The sequence below is a fragment of the Ornithodoros turicata genome, chromosome 4 (assembly GCF_037126465.1).
Source record: "Ornithodoros turicata isolate Travis chromosome 4, ASM3712646v1, whole genome shotgun sequence".
Lineage (NCBI taxonomy): Eukaryota > Metazoa > Arthropoda > Arachnida > Ixodida > Argasidae > Ornithodoros > Ornithodoros turicata.
In genome coordinates, this window is record NC_088204.1 from 31,030,909 (window position 1) to 31,050,152 (window position 19,244).

At 43.3% G+C, this 19,244-nt stretch overlaps 1 long non-coding RNA gene across 1 annotated transcript in view; it reads left to right on the forward strand.

Moving 5' to 3' along the window:
* LOC135392929 (uncharacterized) overlaps positions 1-19,244 on the forward strand; it is a 43,706-nt gene that overhangs the window by 575 nt on the left and 23,887 nt on the right. The window contains exons 2-3 of the long non-coding RNA XR_010422312.1: positions 2,341-2,451; positions 4,993-5,206. This is a non-coding gene — a long non-coding RNA (uncharacterized LOC135392929). The remainder of the gene's footprint in view (positions 1-2,340; positions 2,452-4,992; positions 5,207-19,244) is intronic.

The following is a 19,244-nucleotide window of genomic DNA, read 5'->3' on the forward strand; positions in this document are numbered from 1 at the left end:
AAGTTATGGTGTACTAGAATACTCGGCGCAGTATTATACCCAGGAACACCCAGTATTCTCGTACACCATAGCGAAGCGCTCGGAACAGAAAAGCGCTATGATGTAGAGCCGAAGAAAAACCGGTCAAAGCGTCCACTCGTTCGTTAATAACTGGGCAGGTTGGTATATTATCCTTGACTGCCTCCTGTCCGTCCTCGTCCCTTTTGCTCTCTACAGTGAAAGCGTCACTTCCCGCCTATTTGATGGATCTGCTCGGCACCGTTTGGCGCCACGGTCGGCGGGGGCCTCGAAAATGGGAAATTTTTAAAACTCGGTAACATAAGAAATAATAGGATGTGGGACATTGCGTACGAAGTGCGTGAAGTGGGGCGTACAGACCCCACTAGAAACAAAGTTCTACCCATGTGGTTTCTCAACCCTCTCCAGATAACTTCAACCGGAAATACTTCGTGCTTGGATGTGCATTTTGAGGCTGTAGTAATCGTGGATGTGTTCATAAATGGCCTCCAATGCAAGTTTTTTATGTGCCTGTTTATGCTCGTCAAGTCATGTGATATGTTTCGTGGCACAGTATAAATGTTTGTCGTAAAAGAACTTACTTTGTTGTGGCTCGGGGGAGGGATGACTGATGGGAAAGATCAGATTCCCGCGTCACGTTTTCAACCACGCGCATGACTGAAGCTCCTGAATAGTAAAATAATTCATACACGTGCACAAGCATAGAAGCATGGCAGGACCCACGTTGTAGTGGGTCATGTCGGCAACGGCGATGGCATTTAGTGTTCGTTCAGTTACTTCTAAAATTATTTATATAGTTGCAAAGCAGACTGATTTAGCTGATTTTGCGTGCCTGATAATTGCAAAATCGTACATAATATGTATCAATACTGCTTTCTCGAAATGCTCTGAGGTTAATATCGGTCTTAGTGCTAAGTAAACTAGTCCAGATTTTAGCAATGACATCTGGAAATGTGGCGGGCGAAAGTAGTCCTTTCTTTCCTTTTTCTCTTTTTCTACTTCTTTTTTGTTTTTGTCTTTTGCGATGGTATGCTTTAACATCTAGTATGTGGTGAGATGCAGGGAAGGTTACTAGTATATTCTGTCGGATGATTCCATAGCGCTATCTTGCAAGGAATGGAATTTCTCTGCGTAGGTGAACTTCGGAAACGTCTTCGGGAGCGGTCTTGCTTTCTGTATGTGTCAGGCGGTATTCTTTCCTCTAGTATTACCCGTACAGATAACGTGGACTGGAAAGTTTTTGACACCCTACCTGTTATTTCCTCTTTTCTTTGAAAATCAGCACCATACAAATGCCGGCTAAAAATTTTGGGTTCAATACCTCTAAACAACACAGAAATGCGAACTGTTGCCTGACAGCATATAGGATTGTCATGTCTTGCGTCATGGAAGTGATTACCTCCACCAAGGGAAGATCGAAGCTTTTTAACAGCTGTCGGACGACGCATTCCTTTCTAAAAGAATCAAAAAATAAAACTTTGATATCAAAAATACCACGCTTATTATAATTCAGGTTTCACACAGCGGAAAATATCAAAATAAATTATGAGATTGTCAGGCTGAGCTGGGCTGGGCTCATAATGGCTCAGGGTGGTAGAATAGAAGGGGATGAGCAAATGTCCGCAATCAGCTCTGTCTTGGTGATTAAATTTCAGGTGAGCAATTGTCCGCTCCTCTGATGTATTAGCTTCCGTACCTTTCACCCAAGTTCTGTAACTCCTCCGATCTGCAATTGAGTGTTTTTACGAGTACGAACGAAAACGAAAAAAAAAAAAAAAAATCATGGTCGATCGATTGGTAGATCGACGGAAATACTTTGGCATTAAAACTTGAAAACCCTTTCTGAACTCCCGTCCAGAACGCTGGACATTCCTTCAACGACCCTCCACAAACGCTACACAACCCTACCGCAAGACAAACGAGCCTTTCGGGCTTGCCCCGATTCAGCCTGGCAGCGCCGTCTCGCAGTTAGCCTTCTTACGCCGCCGCCCTTCCGTACAGCCCATGACGCGTCCACGCAGAGATGTCTGAACCTGCCGACCACCCCAACTGCACTGCCAGTTGCCCGCGCCGCGCTCGCCACGCGCCCTCTCCCTTTTCTCATTCCCTCTCCACTCACCGCGCATGCACTCCAAGCCGTGGCTACAGAGAGACCACGCCGCGATTCTTGCGTACCGAGGACTCTAATGCTAGGGCATTAATAAAGAGGTGAAAGCTTGAAATAAAGCAGGCGGAAGAACAAGCCGCTTCCAGTTAGAAAAAGTAATAGGCGTTTATAAGAGAGTGATGACGAGTCTCATCCTCCGTTGTTCTTTATCGTAGGGAGTATTGGCCTGGTACAACCGTTCATGCCTGGAACAGTGGATGTCCCAAAGAAGACGCCCTGGCTGTGATATATGCGGCTTTACGTACGAGGTGGAAGAACGGCAGAAGGTTAGTAGTGTCGGATAAACTACACACAATTTGCGTGTGCCGAATAAACTACTTATGCCGAATTTATATGGACAAGACCGAAACGCTGTCGAACGCGCAAGGGGCTTTCAAAAATCAGTGATGAATCGGCTTGTCAGCGATATCACCGGAGCCTCTCATTTTTTAAATCTCCCTCTGCGACGAAACTACCCAATCGTCATCATCATTAAAATAAAGTTGTTGATCACATTTTCTGCTTTTTTTTTCTGCGACCGAAACAAAGTACGCAAAGCTCTCAACGTTCATTCGGACATTTGTGAACATTAAATTTATTTGTTCGGACGGAAACACTGAGTCTGAGGAGGGGGGGGGGGGGGACTAGACAGGACGGACACGGGACACGAGCCGACAACGACGACGCATCAGACTCAAGGAGATGTTTCCGTTCAATCGTATACACCCGCTTGCTTGCCACCTATACTTATGTTCAATGTTTATTTGTTTGTCGTAAGTTTCTCGTTTGGTGTAGTTCAGTAACGACTAGTGACTACGGCATATATGCTAGCGCTGTAGCCTTATTATAAAATAATAAGCAGCACACAATATATTGGATCAATATCGGCAGGTCATTGGCGATACGGGACTAATGTGGACCCATATTGCCAAGTTTGAGCCAATATGGGGAAAATCCTGGCAATATTGGCCAATTATTGCCCGTGTACGAGCCATATTAACTCAAAATGCAGAACATGGCACGTACCCGTGTTGTACAAATGCCCAAGCAGCACGGCAAGATTGGACGTTGAAGCGTGTGAAATGCCCAATTCAATACGTCGTTCCATTCAACAACTTCCCGCAGATGATACACATTGTTCGAAACAGTCAACAGACGTGGCAATCCCACTAACATTCACTGCACCTCAACAACTCAACTTTCCACTTGCTGTGAACAGCCGTATTCTTGCTTCGCCATGCCAATGCCAATCGGTCGAACCGACTGTGAGAGTGGTCCATTGAGCGAAATTACGTGTCCTACAACTAATGAGCATGCCCGACACTCGAATCGGACGTGTGATTCGGGCTACAATGTCAATGGTTCCACTCATGGTAACGCAATTGCGCAGGTCAAGTAAAAAACACAATGTTTGGTAAGAAGGGATGTGCCTTCTGGCTCGCGGTTGTCCCCCCTTCGTGTGTCGTCATTGTGTGTTTGTAATCATGGCTGTTGGTAGTCGCTGATAATATAATCCGCACAAGCAGTGGTTCTCTAATCTCAATCGAATGGTTTTGTTGCTCACTTCAAATGCCACATTGGTCGAATAGTCGCATTAGTCAGTCGGGGAGCGTGTGGAGCTAATAACTGAAACACAATCCTTCCTATTTATGTGTGCAGTGCATTGCACATATTTACTTCTTGTATGCATGCGAACGAATAAAATCATAACTGTTGCATTGGTAAAGTAAACCAGCTAGACACAAAAACTACTAAAAATATGCGCCAAATGAAATAAAATCAATGAATTAAAAAGGAAATATATCTGCATGCACTTCGATTTATTTGCTGCTTATTGCCCTTTGCCAATAGAAGTTCTGTCAAAATATTATCAGTAACATGTCAAATGACTTTAAGCTGCCACTGTCAGTCAGAAGTCAAGAAAGGCATAAAGTCAATACGGTCAATATAAATCAATCACTGGTCAATTAGAAGTCAATTTTGATTTTGTTATTATTTATTTTGTAATAAATGATGACAGTTTTCTTAGGAACCATATTTTGTAACGCTTTATGCCTTTGATGCTTATCATATCCCGTTCTTTAGTATGGTAATTCGCTTTATTACCAGTATCTGCGGAAATTGTCGTTGTCATACTAACGAGATTCGACTGTATACGTACATGCGAATTCGTGGTATGGAAAGTTACAGTTGTGTTGGAAGCTTATATGCGTAGCACGTTGAACGTGGCGACTTTGCTGCTGCAACCTCTGTTTATTTTCTACCAACGTGAAAAACACGCATCAGGGCAGAGTGTGCTGGCTTTCGTATTAAGGCTGAACCGCAAGGCACGAAGAAGCAGCCTAATTTTGAAAAACCGGAATCGCGACCGAACTTTTTTCCGTGCATCAGCGCATGCTACCGATCTGGAAGCCGAAGTTCGCCCGAAGACTTCTGACCTAGAGGCGCATCATCCTTCGACCATACCGCTCAACGAGATAATTCCTGTGTTCATGGAGCAGGAGTCGGAAACGCGGCAACAGTCTATCCCTTTGCCACGTCACTGTTGCTATGGTTATCCGTCCGGCTTATTAGCCATTCGATGCCTGCTGCTTCTTCGGTTTACAACACTTCCGATTTCGTAACAGAAATTCGCCACGAAACTCCCGTCGCCGAAAAAAGTTCGGTCCCGACTACGGTTCGGAAAGCATTTGGCTGGTCCTGCGGTTCATGCTTTAGATCAACGCCTCGTAGAGCTGTCACTGACAACTGTTAAACGTAAGACCCTCGACCTATTCAGCGGTTTGCAGAGCTCCACTCATGCGTGCTCGTGTTTTCGCCCTTTGCAGTCTTATCTGGATCTTCTGTTGGATCGCGACGCCCGAGGTCGACCCCTGGGCTACCTTCTGCGTGCCGTGGGTCTCCTAGTTTGTGTCTTCGTGCTCCTTCCCCTCAGTTGCGCTTTTGTCGCCGGGCTCAGATTTCGATCTTCTCCGTCTCACTCTACGTTTTCTGTGTGGGCCATAGCATGTTCTGGTTCAGACGACCAGTACTTTATATGATGTGAGTATGCGTTCCATGCGCTTTCTCTCAGAGTCAGCTCAGAAGAGCAATTCATTGCGCAGTGGAGTGTACGTGAATCGGCGTGCAATGGCTGAATTGTTTAAATTTTGCATCGAAGTCTCCGGGCAAAAAAAAAAGAAAAAAAAAGTCCCTCGAACGTTTTGTTTTACAGACTAGTATTTCACACTTGTTTCCGGGGCTGATAGTTAATGTGAGTGTCATCAACGCAAGCCGGAGTGCAGTGCAACGATACATGCTGAGCACACGCTTGAGTATCGGAATTCAAACACCCGCATTCGCACGCGGGACCTGAAGTGGCTGTAATATTGTTACGTGAACGTCTTCACCTTCGTGCGCCGGTGCCGACAATGATCGGCTACAACAAGCAGTTTGAGGAGGTCAAAATATTGGTACCCGGGTTGCGCAAACGACGGTTGTAAGATCAATTGTAGCTTCCTAAGAAAATATAAAATAGCGCAATCGAAAAAAATCCTATTGAGCTTTCAACTTCAGGAATGACCGTAGCTTCGCACACTGTCATATTCGTATAGTCTAGGGCCGGGGGTCCCATAGCCTCGATTTGAGCAGCAGCTGAGCGGCGGAGCAGCAACGGAGCCGCAGGCCTGCAGCGACACGAGCCGTCCCATAGCATTGCGCGTAGGGTTGTCAATCGAGATATCCCGAATCCCGAAATCCCGAGATCCCGGCCAATTTTTTTACGTCCCGATGTCTTGGGATTCCTTCCGGAAAATCCCTGGATTTCGTGAAAGAAAATATGACAGAAAAATCAAACACCTGTAGGCCGAAGAAAGGAGAAAGAAGGAATACCTGTAGGTCATCATGGCGCAGGCTCACTCCTTCGTAAGGAAAATACATTTTTTATGACTGGAGGTGGAAAAGGACGGCTGCCTACCTACACGTGCGTTCATATATTTGCTGGGTGTGGTTTCTTCCAGCGCAGAAGCTGAGTCCGGAGAAGCAGCAGTCCGGTAGCCAGTATTTGCACAAACGTTCGCTCCGAACTAGGGGACCCCCCCCCCCCCCCCCCGATGCTCTGTGCTTTTTCAGGTCAGTAGTAGAGACGTATAGAAACTACGGCATAGCGAAACTACGGCACCCCCCTACCCTGAGCCCTGCGCGTACGACATGGACCATTGGACCCTGCCCTGAGCCCTGCGCGGCGCGTGTGAGGAGGGTTGTCCGCGCGCTTATCGGCGGGGGAGGGCTGCGCGTGCGCTCATTGTAGCGTATTTTTCAGCCTGGGAAGACTTCTTTGACCGACTTCACATATTTTTCCGATACAACAGGTGAGCGGTTTACATGCAGAGACATGCAAAGAAGGGTCATACACAAAAAGTACAAGTCAAAATATATTTATTAATGCCAATCAAGTTGAGATATATTTATTACAGCCAATAGTGCTGGGAATTGTGATGCCAATCAGGTGAAGGAGAAAAACCCAGCCGAAAAAACCTTCACCACCTGTAACAGGGCGGTGCTCGGGTGGAGGGTTGCTGTGGTGGGCGGAGCGTGACCGGAGGGCTGCGTGCGCGCTTACCATTCATCCTGGGCTGACTTCTTTCACCATTTTCCTACTTGGGCATTGCGTGGCCGGAGGGCTGCATGTGCGTTTACTATTCAGCCTGGGCCGCCGACTTTCGTCATTTTTCAGCCTGAGTCGACTTTAATCGTAATTTTTCCAGCTACAACAGGTGTGCATAGCCATACACAAAGTACATGTGAAAATATATTTATTAAAGTCATTAGGAATTATGTTATGACTCTGCGCGAATGGGAAAAACTTAACCAAAAATCTGAAATAGAAGGAACACAATACATGTAACAATACTTATTACAGGTATGATACAATAGCATTGAATAGGTATCACAAATCAAACACAATATGTTTTATTAGTGGAAGTTTTCAATGAATCAGAAGTGAATAGCACAGACATAAGGCAATAATTCGAATCAATACATAGCATTAATATAGAACCTAACCGACATGTAGGGAAATAATGGCTACATCATATCAAAACGATCACCACATTCAATCAAAGAAGATATTCTTAATCAATATGATTATAAACAAAATTATAACTTGTATTACAAAAAGTCTAATATTCCTATACGTGAGAACCATCTTTGCAATAGCGGGAAGTTCTGATAGTTGTATGTAATTAACTGTGAACAGCAGAGACACTGGAAGACTATGGGACACGAACACAAGACGAAATAAAATATATACCACTACAAAGAAGATATTCCATTTCACCACATAGCACGCTCCTAGCCAACAAACAGAACAAAGAACGACACGAACACAAGAGGAAAATCAGAAGAAAAAAATCAAACTCATCAGAAAATAGATATGTTAAAAACGAACTTCACCACATAGCACGATCCTAGCCAACAAACAGAACGACACGAACACAAGACGAAATAAAATCTATACCACTACAAAGAAGATATTCCACTTCACCACATAGCACGCTCCTAGCCAACAAACAGAACAAAGAACGACACGAACACAAGAGGAAAATCAGAAGAAAAAAATCAAACTCATCAGAAAATAGATATGTTAAAAACGAACTTCACCACATAGCACGATCCTAGCCAACAAACAGAACGACACGAACACAAGACGAAATAAAATCTATACCACTACAAAGAAGATATTCCACTTCACCACATAGCACGCTCCTAGCCAACAAACAGAACAAAGAACGACACGAACATAAGAGGAAAATCAGAAGAAAAAATCAAACTCATCAGAAAATAGGCATGTTAAAAATGAACTTCACCACATAGCACACTCCTAGCCAACAAACAGAACAAAGAACGACACGAACACAAGAGGCAATAAGATCTATACCAATACAAAGAAGATATTCCACTTCACCACATAGCACACTCCTAGCCAACAAAGAACGACACGAACACAAGAGGAAATAAAATGCAGAGTAACCTATCATTCAGAAAATCAGAAGAAAAAATCAAACTCATCAGAAAATAGACATGTTAAAAATGAACTTCACCACATAGCACGCTCCTAGCCAACAAACAGAACGACACGAGCGCTTATCGGCGGGGGAGGGCTGCGCGTGCTCTCATCATAGCATATTTTTCAGCCTGGGCAGACTTCTTGGGCCGACTTCACATATTTTTCCGATACAACAGGTGAGCGCTTTACATGCAGAGACATGCAAAGAAGGGTCATACACAAAAAGTACAAGTGAAAATATATTTATTAATGTCATTCAAGTTGAGATATATTTATTAAAGCCAATAGTGCTGGGAATTGTAATGCCAATCAGGTGAAGGAGAAACACCCAGCTGAAAAAACCGTTTCTCAAAAAACAATTTTCCTACTTGGGCGTTGCGTGGCCGGAGGGCACACGTTTACCATTCAGCCTGGGCCGCCGACTTTCGTCATTTTTCAGCCTGGGCCGCCGACTTCACATATTTTTTCTAGCTACAACAGGTGTGCAGTTTACATGCAAAGGATAGCCATACACAAAAGTAGAAGTGAAAATGTATTTATTAAAGTCATTAGGAATTATGCTACGACTCTGCGTGAATGGGAAAAACTTAGCCAAAAATCTGAAAAAGAAGGAACACAATACACGTAACAAAGAATATTACAGGTATGATGCATTAGCATTGAATAGGTATCACAAATCAAACACAATATTTTTATTAGTGGAAGTTTTCAATGAATCAGAATTGATAGCGCATTTAAAATATTCTTAATCAATACGATTACAATCAAAATTACAAATTGTATTATAAAACGTCTAATATTCCTATACGTGAGAACCATCAGTGCAATAGCGGGAAGTTCTGATAGTTGTATGCAATTAAATGTGAACAGCAGAGACTCTGGAGGACTATGGGACACGAACACATGAGGAAATAAAATCTATACCACTACATTGGTTAATCAAACAACATAGTAATCTATCATTCAGAAAACGAAAAGATCAAACTCATCAGGAAATAGACATGTTAAAAATGAACTTCACCACATAGCACGCTCCTAGCTAACAATCAGAACAAAGAACGACACGAACACAAGAGGAAATAAAATCTATACCAATACAAAGAAGATATTCCGCTTCACCACATAGCACACTGCTAGCCAACAAACAGAATAAAGAACGACACGAACACAAGATGAAATAAAATCTATACCAATACAAAGAAGATATTCCACTTCACCATATAGCACACTCCTAGCCAACAAACAGAACAAAGAACGACACGAACACAAGAGGAAATAAAATCTATACCAATACAAAGAAGATATTCCACTTCACCACATAGCACACTCCTAGCCAACAAACAGAACAAAGAACGACACCGAACACAAGAGGAAATAAAATCTATACCAATACAAAGAAGATATTCCACTTCACCACATAGCACGCTCCTAGCCAACAAACAGAACAAAGAACGACACGAACACAAGAGGAAATCAAATCTATACCACTACAAAGAAGATATTCCACTTCACCACATAGCACACTCCTAGCCAACAAACAAAACAAAGAACGACACGAACACAAGAGGAAAATCAGAAGAAAAAATCAAACTCATCAGAAAATAGACATGTTAAAAATGAACTTCACCGCATAGCACGTTCCTAGCCAACAATGAGATCTGATGATATCTGCCCCGATTTGTTGAAGACGGGTGCCGATAGATGTATGGAAGACCGCGGAACACGAACGACAAGAGGAAATAAAATCTATACCACTACAAAGAAGATATTCCACTTCACCACATAGCACACTCCTAGCCAACAAACAAAACAAATAACGACACGAACACAAGAGGAAAATCAGAAGAAAAAATCAAACTCATCAGAAAATAGACATGTTAAAAATGAACTTCACCGCATAGCACGTTCCTAGCCAACAATGAGATCTGATGATATCTGCCCCGATTTGTTGAAGACGGGTGCCGATAGATGTATGGAAGACCGCGGAACACGAACGACAAGAGGAAATAAAATCTATACCACTACAAAGAAGATATTCCACTTCACCACATAGCACACTCCTAGCCAACAAAGAACGACACGAACACAAGAACCGCACTCCAATCGGGTTGCTTGTCAAAGAGGCCTTTTCTTCTTTTACTAAGTCTGGGATAGTGCAACCGATTGAGAAATATACATGCACTGTGGAATTTAATTCATGAAATATGATAAGTTTTCACATGAGATTAGTGATCCTTTTTGTAATCATAGACCGATGTATCATGTCTGTAAATTTCAATGACCGATCCGGCAATTCTATCCATCGGGTGTCGAATTTGTACAGAGTGTAGTCGAGTAAAACCTATTTGGTGGTCAGGTCTCATTCCACATGAGAATTCTTACACAAACTGTGGAATATTCGTTTCCTTAGCGATCATTGTTCTCAGTCTAGCCATGCTAAATGTAAAGTGTTTTTCATTGTGATGCGAAGAATTCATTATAATGATGACAAAGATTACAATTATTGTTTCACTTATACACTTGTTTATTTCGATAAATTACAGTTCTATTTCAAACTCTGACGTTTTCGTTTGTTGTCTTCATTGATGAATTCCGAAGACATTAAATAGTTTATTCTGATTATTGGGCGCTTGAATCCAGCGTTGATTAACGCAGGCGCTATGTTGTCGACGTGTTTGTATTGCTTCAACAACTTGCACTTTGTCGTGATGAACTTGCACAGTCTCTTATTGATGCTTCATTTCTTTGTATGAAGGTTCTTGAATGGCGTACAAGAGAGTATTAGATGAAAATCGTCCGGTGGTCCACCACAATTGATATGTTTGTTGAGTTTCAACAGGTGATAATACATCAGACCTTGCACGACAATATTGAACTTCTGCTCATTCGACATAGCTGACTGGTAGAATAAAATAAATGTGTAGAGGCTCTAGGGTGGAATATATCACGTGATAGGATTTTATGTACTTTCCATCTCAGATATGTGTAATTTCAACAAATCCGTAATGAATCGTGCGATATAGAAGGCTTGTATATGATAATTTGATCCGATGATAACTGCTTTCTTGATGAACGCAATGCCCATTGCAATGATTACAATTACATCTGGTCTAGTGTATTTCAATTATTCGTAAGCAAACCTCAAAAACTCTGCCATCAATTCCAGTGGCCCTTCCGAAGTTGATGTGCAGATATTTTTATAAGTATTGTAGGTTCGGCATATAAATTCTTGCACCTTCTGTTCTGTAGTTTGTACCATATCTCCGAATACGACCATGTCTAGGACGTATTGAAATGCAGCGATAATGAAATCGTTTCGCGGCTCCTCCTTTTTGAAGCAGTTTTTTATCACATCTTCCCATGACTTACGGTATCGAGTACAAAATCTGTCCATCTTTTCAATGTAGAGCCAATTGTCTCTTCCGTTTTCAAGTGCACATCTACACTTAATTAAAAGCATATCTATGTTTATTTTATTGATTAAAATTTTATTATCTGGTTTAGAATGCTATAATCTCCACCTGTCGTGAGAATTATTGTTTTGATTTTGTTTCAAGTATTCACTCGTCTGATACTCTGAGTTGTGAACTTACTGCCTGAAATAATTATTGTCTTGCATTTGTTCAATTGTTCACTCGCATGACATAAGTAAGTACCTCTAAGATTGGAATGCCTCATAACTCTGCGTTGCATTTCACATTTGATATTTCTGTGTCGTCCATTAGAAATTTCTGTTGCAAGGTATTACAAAAATTGATGTAATTAGTTTTGTTTCTCTTTTTGATTGAGTATCATTGCTACCAATTAATAATTTGGACTTTCTCTACATCTTCAATAACAATATCGCATCTCTATAAACTTAGCCGACTTGTCAACCACTTTGACGAAAGATTTCCGTTTCAGGGAAAGGATGCGAAAAGATAGTGACCCCAGCGAGTGTTATCGACATCTATTTGCGCTGCACAATAAACTATATCGCCTTTGAACTCTCTTATCTGACCTCTAGAGCGCCCCGTTTGCTGGACAAAGTAATATAGCCCCTAACCCTTTGAGTGATAAAGCATGCGCTGTGCTATGGTCACATAGATATAGACAAAAGTCTCCCGGCTTTGAGGAAAAGAGTGAAAACCGTGCATATTTCCTATGTCTTGGATACCTCCATCAAGGTTCGTAGTGTTTGTTAGAATGAAAATTGTATATTGATCGATTTTATGATGGTTCAATGATAGATTATTTTCCTATGTTGATGGTTACGTGTCGCCGCGTGTTCCTCTGTTCTTCAGCGTTAAGTCTGTGCTGTATTGTTAAGTCTGTGCTATTTCGCCATTGATAGATTGATTAGCTATTATTTCTCTATGTGTTTGATGGTGCGCAGGTTTGGCTCTCTATTAATTGTAGCTGATGATTGTGTTGTTTCTCGTTATTTCCTTACGTCTATGCTGTTCACTTAATAAGAAATTAAGAGTTGAGTAATGTTGGAATATGAAACTGAGATTCCCTATTGCGCTCGAAATGTTATGGCAAATATTCACGCTATTGCAAAGATGGTTCTCACGTCTCAGATTTTTATAATACAATTTGTAATTTGATTGTAATCGTATTGATTAAGAATATCTTCTTTGTAGTGGTATAGATTTTATTTCCTCTTGTCGCTCGTGTTCCGTGGTCTTTCATACATCTATCGGCATCCGTCTTCAACAAATCATGCAGGTCAGATATCATTATATCTGGTGGTTGGCTAGGAGCGCGCTATATGGTGAAGTTCATTTTTAACATGTCTATTTTCTGATGAGTTTGATTTTTTCTTCTGATTTACTGAATGATAGATTACTATGTTGTTTTGATTAGGAATATCTTCTTTGTATTGGTATAGATTTTATTTCCTCTTGTGTTCGTGTCGTTCTTTATTCTGTTTGTTGGCCAGGATTGTGCTATGTGGTGAAGTGGAATATCTTCTTTGTATTGGTATAGATTTTATTTCCTCTTGTGTTCGTGTCGTTCTTTATTCTATTTGTTGGCTAGGAGTGTGCTATGTGGTGAAGTGGAATATCTCCTTTGTAGTGGTATAGATTGTATTTCCTCTTGTGTTCGTGTCGTTCTTTGTTCTGTTTGTTGACTAGGAGTGTGCTATGTGGTGAAGTGGAATATCTTCTTTGAATTGGTATAGATTTTATTTCCTTTTGTGTTCGTGTCGTTCTTTGTTCTGTTTGTTGGCTAGGAGTGTGCTATGTGGTGAAGTGGAATATCTTCTTTCTATTGGTATAGATTTTATTTCCTCTTGTCTTCGTGTCGTTCTTTGTTCTGTTTGTTGGCTAGGAGCGTGCTATGTGGTGAAGTGGAATATCTTCTTTGTATTGGTATAGATTTTATTTCCTCTTGTGTTCGTGTCGTTCTTTATTCTGTTTCTTGGCTAGGAGTGTGCTATGTGGTGAAGTGGAATATCTTCTTTGTAGTGGTATAGATTTTATTTCTTCTTGTGTTCGTGTCGTTTTTTGTTCTGTTTGTTGGCTAGGAGCGTGCTATGTAGTGAAGTTCATTTTTAACATGTCTATTTCCTGATGAGTTTGATTTTTTCATTTTCTGAATGATAGATTACTATGTTGTTTGATTAACCAATGTAGTGGTATAGATTTTATTTCCTCCTGTGTTCGTGTCCCATAGTCCTCCAGAGTCTCTGCTGTTCACATTTAATTGCATACAACTATCAGAACTTCCCGCTATTGCACTGATGGTTCTCACGTCTCAGACTTTTATAATACAATTTGTAATTTTCATTGTAATCGTATTGATTAAGAATATTTTAAATGCGCTATCAATTCTGATTCATTGAAAAGTTTTTCCCATTCACGCAGAGTCATAACATAACTCGTAATGACTTTAATATATTTTCACTTGTACTTTTGTGTATGGCTATCCTTTGCATGTAAACTGCACACCTGTTGTAGCTGGAAAAATTACGATTCAACGACGGCCCGGGCTGAAAAATGACGAAAGTCGGCGGCCCAGGCTGAATGGTAAACGCACACGCAGCCCTCCGGCCACGCGACGCCCAAGTAGGAAAATTGTGAAAGAAGTCAGCCCAGGGTGAAGGGTAAGCACGAACGCAGCCCTCCGGTCACGCTCCGCCCACCACAGCAGCCCTCCACCCGAGCACCGCCCACCTGTCGCGGGAAGGATGTTGGCCCAAGTAGGAAAATGGTGAAAGAAGTCAGCCCAGGATGAATGGTAAGCGCGCACGCAGCCCTCCGGTCACGCTCCGCCCACCACAGCAACCCTCCACCCGAGCACCGCCCTGTTACAAGGTTTTTTCGGCTGGGTTTTTCTCCTTCACCTGATTGGCATCACAATTCCCAGCACTAATGGCTTTAATAAATATATCTCATCTTGATTGGCATTAATAAATATATTTTGACTTGTACTTTTTTGTGTATGACCCTTCTTTGCATGTCTCAGCATGTAAACCGCTCACCTGCTGTATCGGAAAAATATGTGAAGTCGGCCAAAGAAGTCTGCCCAGGCTGAAAAATATGCTACGATAAGCGCGCACGCAGCCCACCCCCGCCGATAAGCGCGCGGACAACCCTCCTCACACGCGCCGCGCAGGGAAAAATACGCGCAGGGCTCAGGGCAGGGGGTGCCGTAGTTTCGCCCCCGGCTTGTTTCTATCCGTCTCTCTACTAGTCAGGTCGTACTTTAATCATTGTACAATGTAATAAGCACGCAGCGACGTTGTTGTAAACCGTTTAGTGTTTCGTTTCTTTCTATTCGCTTTTTGTTGTTGTTGCTGCTGTCCTTCATTCAAGCCGAATGTTACACTATGTGAGGAAATTGTGTGAGAAATATGTCCTGTTACTTCAAGCGTGGCGGGACAAGCCTTCTTTTCAATTGCAATACAGTGAAATGCAGATAAATAAAAAAGGAGCGGCGAAAAAAAAAACGTAACCATTTCACCGTGACTATCTCACCAATGTGGTTACACTGCGAATTTTCAAGTGCTTTCTTCCAGGAAGAGGTAGAATTGACAAACCGCACATGAACTGCGCACAGCGAGGCCGATACGGTCACTTGAGGTAAATGGACTTAAAAGTAGTCCTGCACGGCCCGCGCGCACAACTACACGGCACACTATTAGAAAGCACACTGAGTTGCTCAATTTCTTACGCGTTTGTACTGCCGTCGCTCGAAATATGACGTAAAATTTCGCTGGCAAGGGCGGAACAAACGCTCACACAGTTAAAATGCAACAGCGCCTGTGTGTCCTTCTTTGTCCATGTCGCATTTCGTATGATCATGCCTGAAGTCGCAAACCAACACGCATTTGCACCTTTGTCCCCTGCGCTAATGTCGTACAAGAAACCATGCACAAAGGCATATCTAACCATCAGGCAAAGGCCAGGGAGTACTCTCAGTTTACTCGTCAACGTTCATCGCGTTGTGGGTAGCGGTTCAAGTGTCGATGAGCCTTTTGAAAAAAGATGCGTGTTGCGGGCTCATGCGGGTCTCAGTTTGTAACGGGACGCGGGTTGGTGTGTCGTGTGCGGATTTGAACCTGCGGGTATAGGACAGATGCAGGTCAGAAAATTCTGACCCGCGCAGGACTATACTTGGAAGCACCATCTGAACTCGTCACAATCCCGAGATCCCGTCCCGGGATCCTGGGATTTCGGAACGGAATTTCGGGATTGTGACGAGTTCAGATCCCCAGATTGACAGCACAAAAATCCAGAAATCCCGGGAATGAACAAATAGCTCGGGATTGACAACCCTAATTGCGCGAGAGCAGCAGAAATTCCCTGCTGCACCTTTTTTGGTTGCAGTGCTGGTCTGCTGCTCTGCAGCCGGTCTCGCGAGACAATCAGGAGGTTGGTTGGTACTGTTCTTGTTCGACGGTGTCTAGGGGGTTTAAGGTTAGAATAGCGGTGACTGGGGGTTGAATGCGCAGTTCTGGAAGTTTGTGGTGTTTAATTACATCAGATGGTAAATGACACGCTTGTGATGCTTGTAACTTGTGAGTGGTTTGAAGTGAGTGCTGGATCATCGGTACCGCATGAATTGCGCTCTCTTGGTATAATTCCGTTCGTTTCTGTTACTATCTGCAATGAATGCGGTATGGTACACATGTCGTACGGCAGTTGTGATAGCTATAACATGTTCGCTTGTTTCCGGGCACGCATTTGACGACACATCGCTTCATGACATTGAAGCAAATATTACATCCACGTCCGCACGGCGTGAAAACCGCAGACTGTTGCAGTAAATGAAAATGTCGAATGCACGTGACGAGGCGAATTGATACGACAAAATCCTGGAGAAAAGTTTGCAAACTACCACAGTAAAGGGTGTTATGCACAGTGGTGTAAAAGGACGTACTTACGTTGAACGTCACGAAACTGACTGTACACATGATCGAAGAGTCAATCAGGTAATATATGAGGCTCAGACTATCACCACAATCATTTCAAAGTTCGCTTATGAGCTAGAAATGCTCAATTCGCCTCTCCAGCTGGCTGCTCGCCACCTAGCGGACCCCAGCAGAAGCACTCAATGAATGATAGTAACAGCAGACGACAGGTATATTTCGCGCTGAGCCGAACCTGCCACAATTTCACTTCGTGTGCGATGGAGTGTCCCGGATTACGGAACTCAAAACAGCAACAGAAATGCCCAATTTCGCGGTGCAAAACTACTGTGGAGAAGAATATTCAATGTCGGCAAGAGAAAGAGGAAAAATATAATATCAAAGGAGCGGCGTGAACGAAAACAACGAAGACAGCAGGAAACCACGCGCGAGTTATGTTATTTGGACAATTTTTGAAGCGTGTCTCGTGAAAGAAGGCACGAAGCAGGGCGATTTGTTCATCGGCAATCATTCTCTTCTGCGCCATTCTGAGGACGACGCGAGCGCCTCTATAGGTAGTTGGAGAGGCGAATACATCTCTCACACAAACGCGTTTCACTGATCTAGGATTGCATTCCTACGTGTGTGGCGTACGCCTTCGAAATGCTGGGAACGTAAACAATACCGCAGTTGGCACCATGTTTCGGGTTTCCTACGATACTGCAGCCGAATGTTCAAAAACGAAGCTATGGGACGCCTCTAGCAGGGGAATGAACGTGTAGTATATTTCTATTGTCGGGAAAAACTCACGTGACCTCAGACGTCGGGCCAATCGTTGGGCCTCGGTAGAGTAGTTTTTTGCTTTGTTTTATTTTGTCTCCATGGGTGACGCGTGATGTAAAGCGACGCTGCCGAGGGGTTCTTTTTCCCTTTCCCCTCTGTTCTCTCCCCGCTTTGGCGGTTCTGGATTTTCGTTCGCGTCCAGTGAAATAAACAAAAAGCGGAAGCGTTGGCTCTTTCTGTTGCACAAGGTGCTTTATTTTTCGGGATTGGTATTTCCAAATCACACATATGCAGTCTTCTGTATCTGCGCCAAACACGAACTTTACATGAACATTGTTTCTGAAGTTTCGAGTAATATGCCGAAGCAACTTCACATTCACTGTTAGCTGATGTCTCAAGTGGAAGACTTCACAGTAGATCAGTAAATTCACTGCACAGGCACACACATTCACAAATCCAGCATGACAGAAAACATGTCCATATCCCTTTGCTGCTTGTATAGTGTCACATGTCAAGGCTGACCCGTCACAAAGGAACCTGTGCAGCTGCTAGGCCAAAAGATGATGTTCCAACCACTCAGAGTGGCATATCCATTCTATTGCGTCCATGCCGATGCTTTTCTGAAGCAGATATGAGTTGAGCAGTACCTAGTTGATACCTGAGCAAGAAAGACCAGAATAGGGATCAGAAAACGTGAAAACTAAAAATTCTACCGGCCGAAATGCTGAGTATATGCCACAGGTGCGGTGCTATGCTATGCTATGCTACGCTAAGCGGCAGAATGGAATAGGAACTGACTTACCTGCCATCGAGTGGGAAAACACAGTATTGATCCTTCTTGAATCGTTGTCGCGCCAAGCAAGCGAAGCAGACCTGCGCCTTCCACTTATCTATCACTGAATTTACTTGCAGAAGTATCCAAGAGGATTCGAGTTTTGCAGAGTCGGTATCGACGGGCACTAAAAGCCATCCAAAGCGGTACCGGCAAAGATGCTATGCGTGCGTCCCTGCTGCACCATATTTCGAAACTTTACGGCGAACTGCTCCGGCACCCCAGACACGGCGGTGCCCGCTTTCCCGCGCCATGAAAATGTTATAATTTCAAACGGACCAATGAGCGCTCGCATACCAGTGGAGCGGCCGCAGGAGCCAATGGGATGCTCTCGGTAGAGAACTCGCGCTTCGACGTAAAAAATTTGACGGTTCATGACGTTTGATGACGCGAAAGGCTCGCAGCGCCTCACTTTAGTCCGCAAAGGAACTCGCGAGTTTCATCCCCTTGCCTCTAGTAGCAGAAAGCTGTTGTGCTGCTATGTTGACGCTGTTGCTGCCGCGCGGCCGCTGCTGCTGCTGGCATAGAGCTATAGGGATCCGACCTAAGCCACGAGCAGACAATGATGAAGCAATAGTACACATCTTCAGCTCGTCAACCAGACAAATACTGGATAAAACATCAGATGTGATGCGGGCACTCTCCACTGTATTGGCCGTTCGAAATGGTGGGTATAGAATAGTCGGTGTTCTACATTAGAGTCTTGATGCGTATTCCCTCTTACTGAATGCGTTTGCTGGACAGGAGGATGTGTTGTAGATCACTCTTGCTGGGGTAATTGCCGCATTTTTATCCCAGGGTAAACGCATGGCGAGAAAGGGTTGGATGCGAAAATTTCACTCTGTGGGTGGGGGTTGCGGTCACAGCTTACTTTGTTTTGAAGCACATGAACTCGCTACGCCGATATGCTGATCAGTGCTTTTCAGCTAAAAAGTGCTTAAGGGGAATAGTTCGCTCCTCTTACGCTGGCAATTCTCCTGCTAGATTTTTCGCTCCAAATCGTTGTATTTCCAAACTTATCAGTATTTTGCCGTGAGAGCGTGTAGAGTGAACGGATCCACCGGGGAGGAAAAGTAGAGAG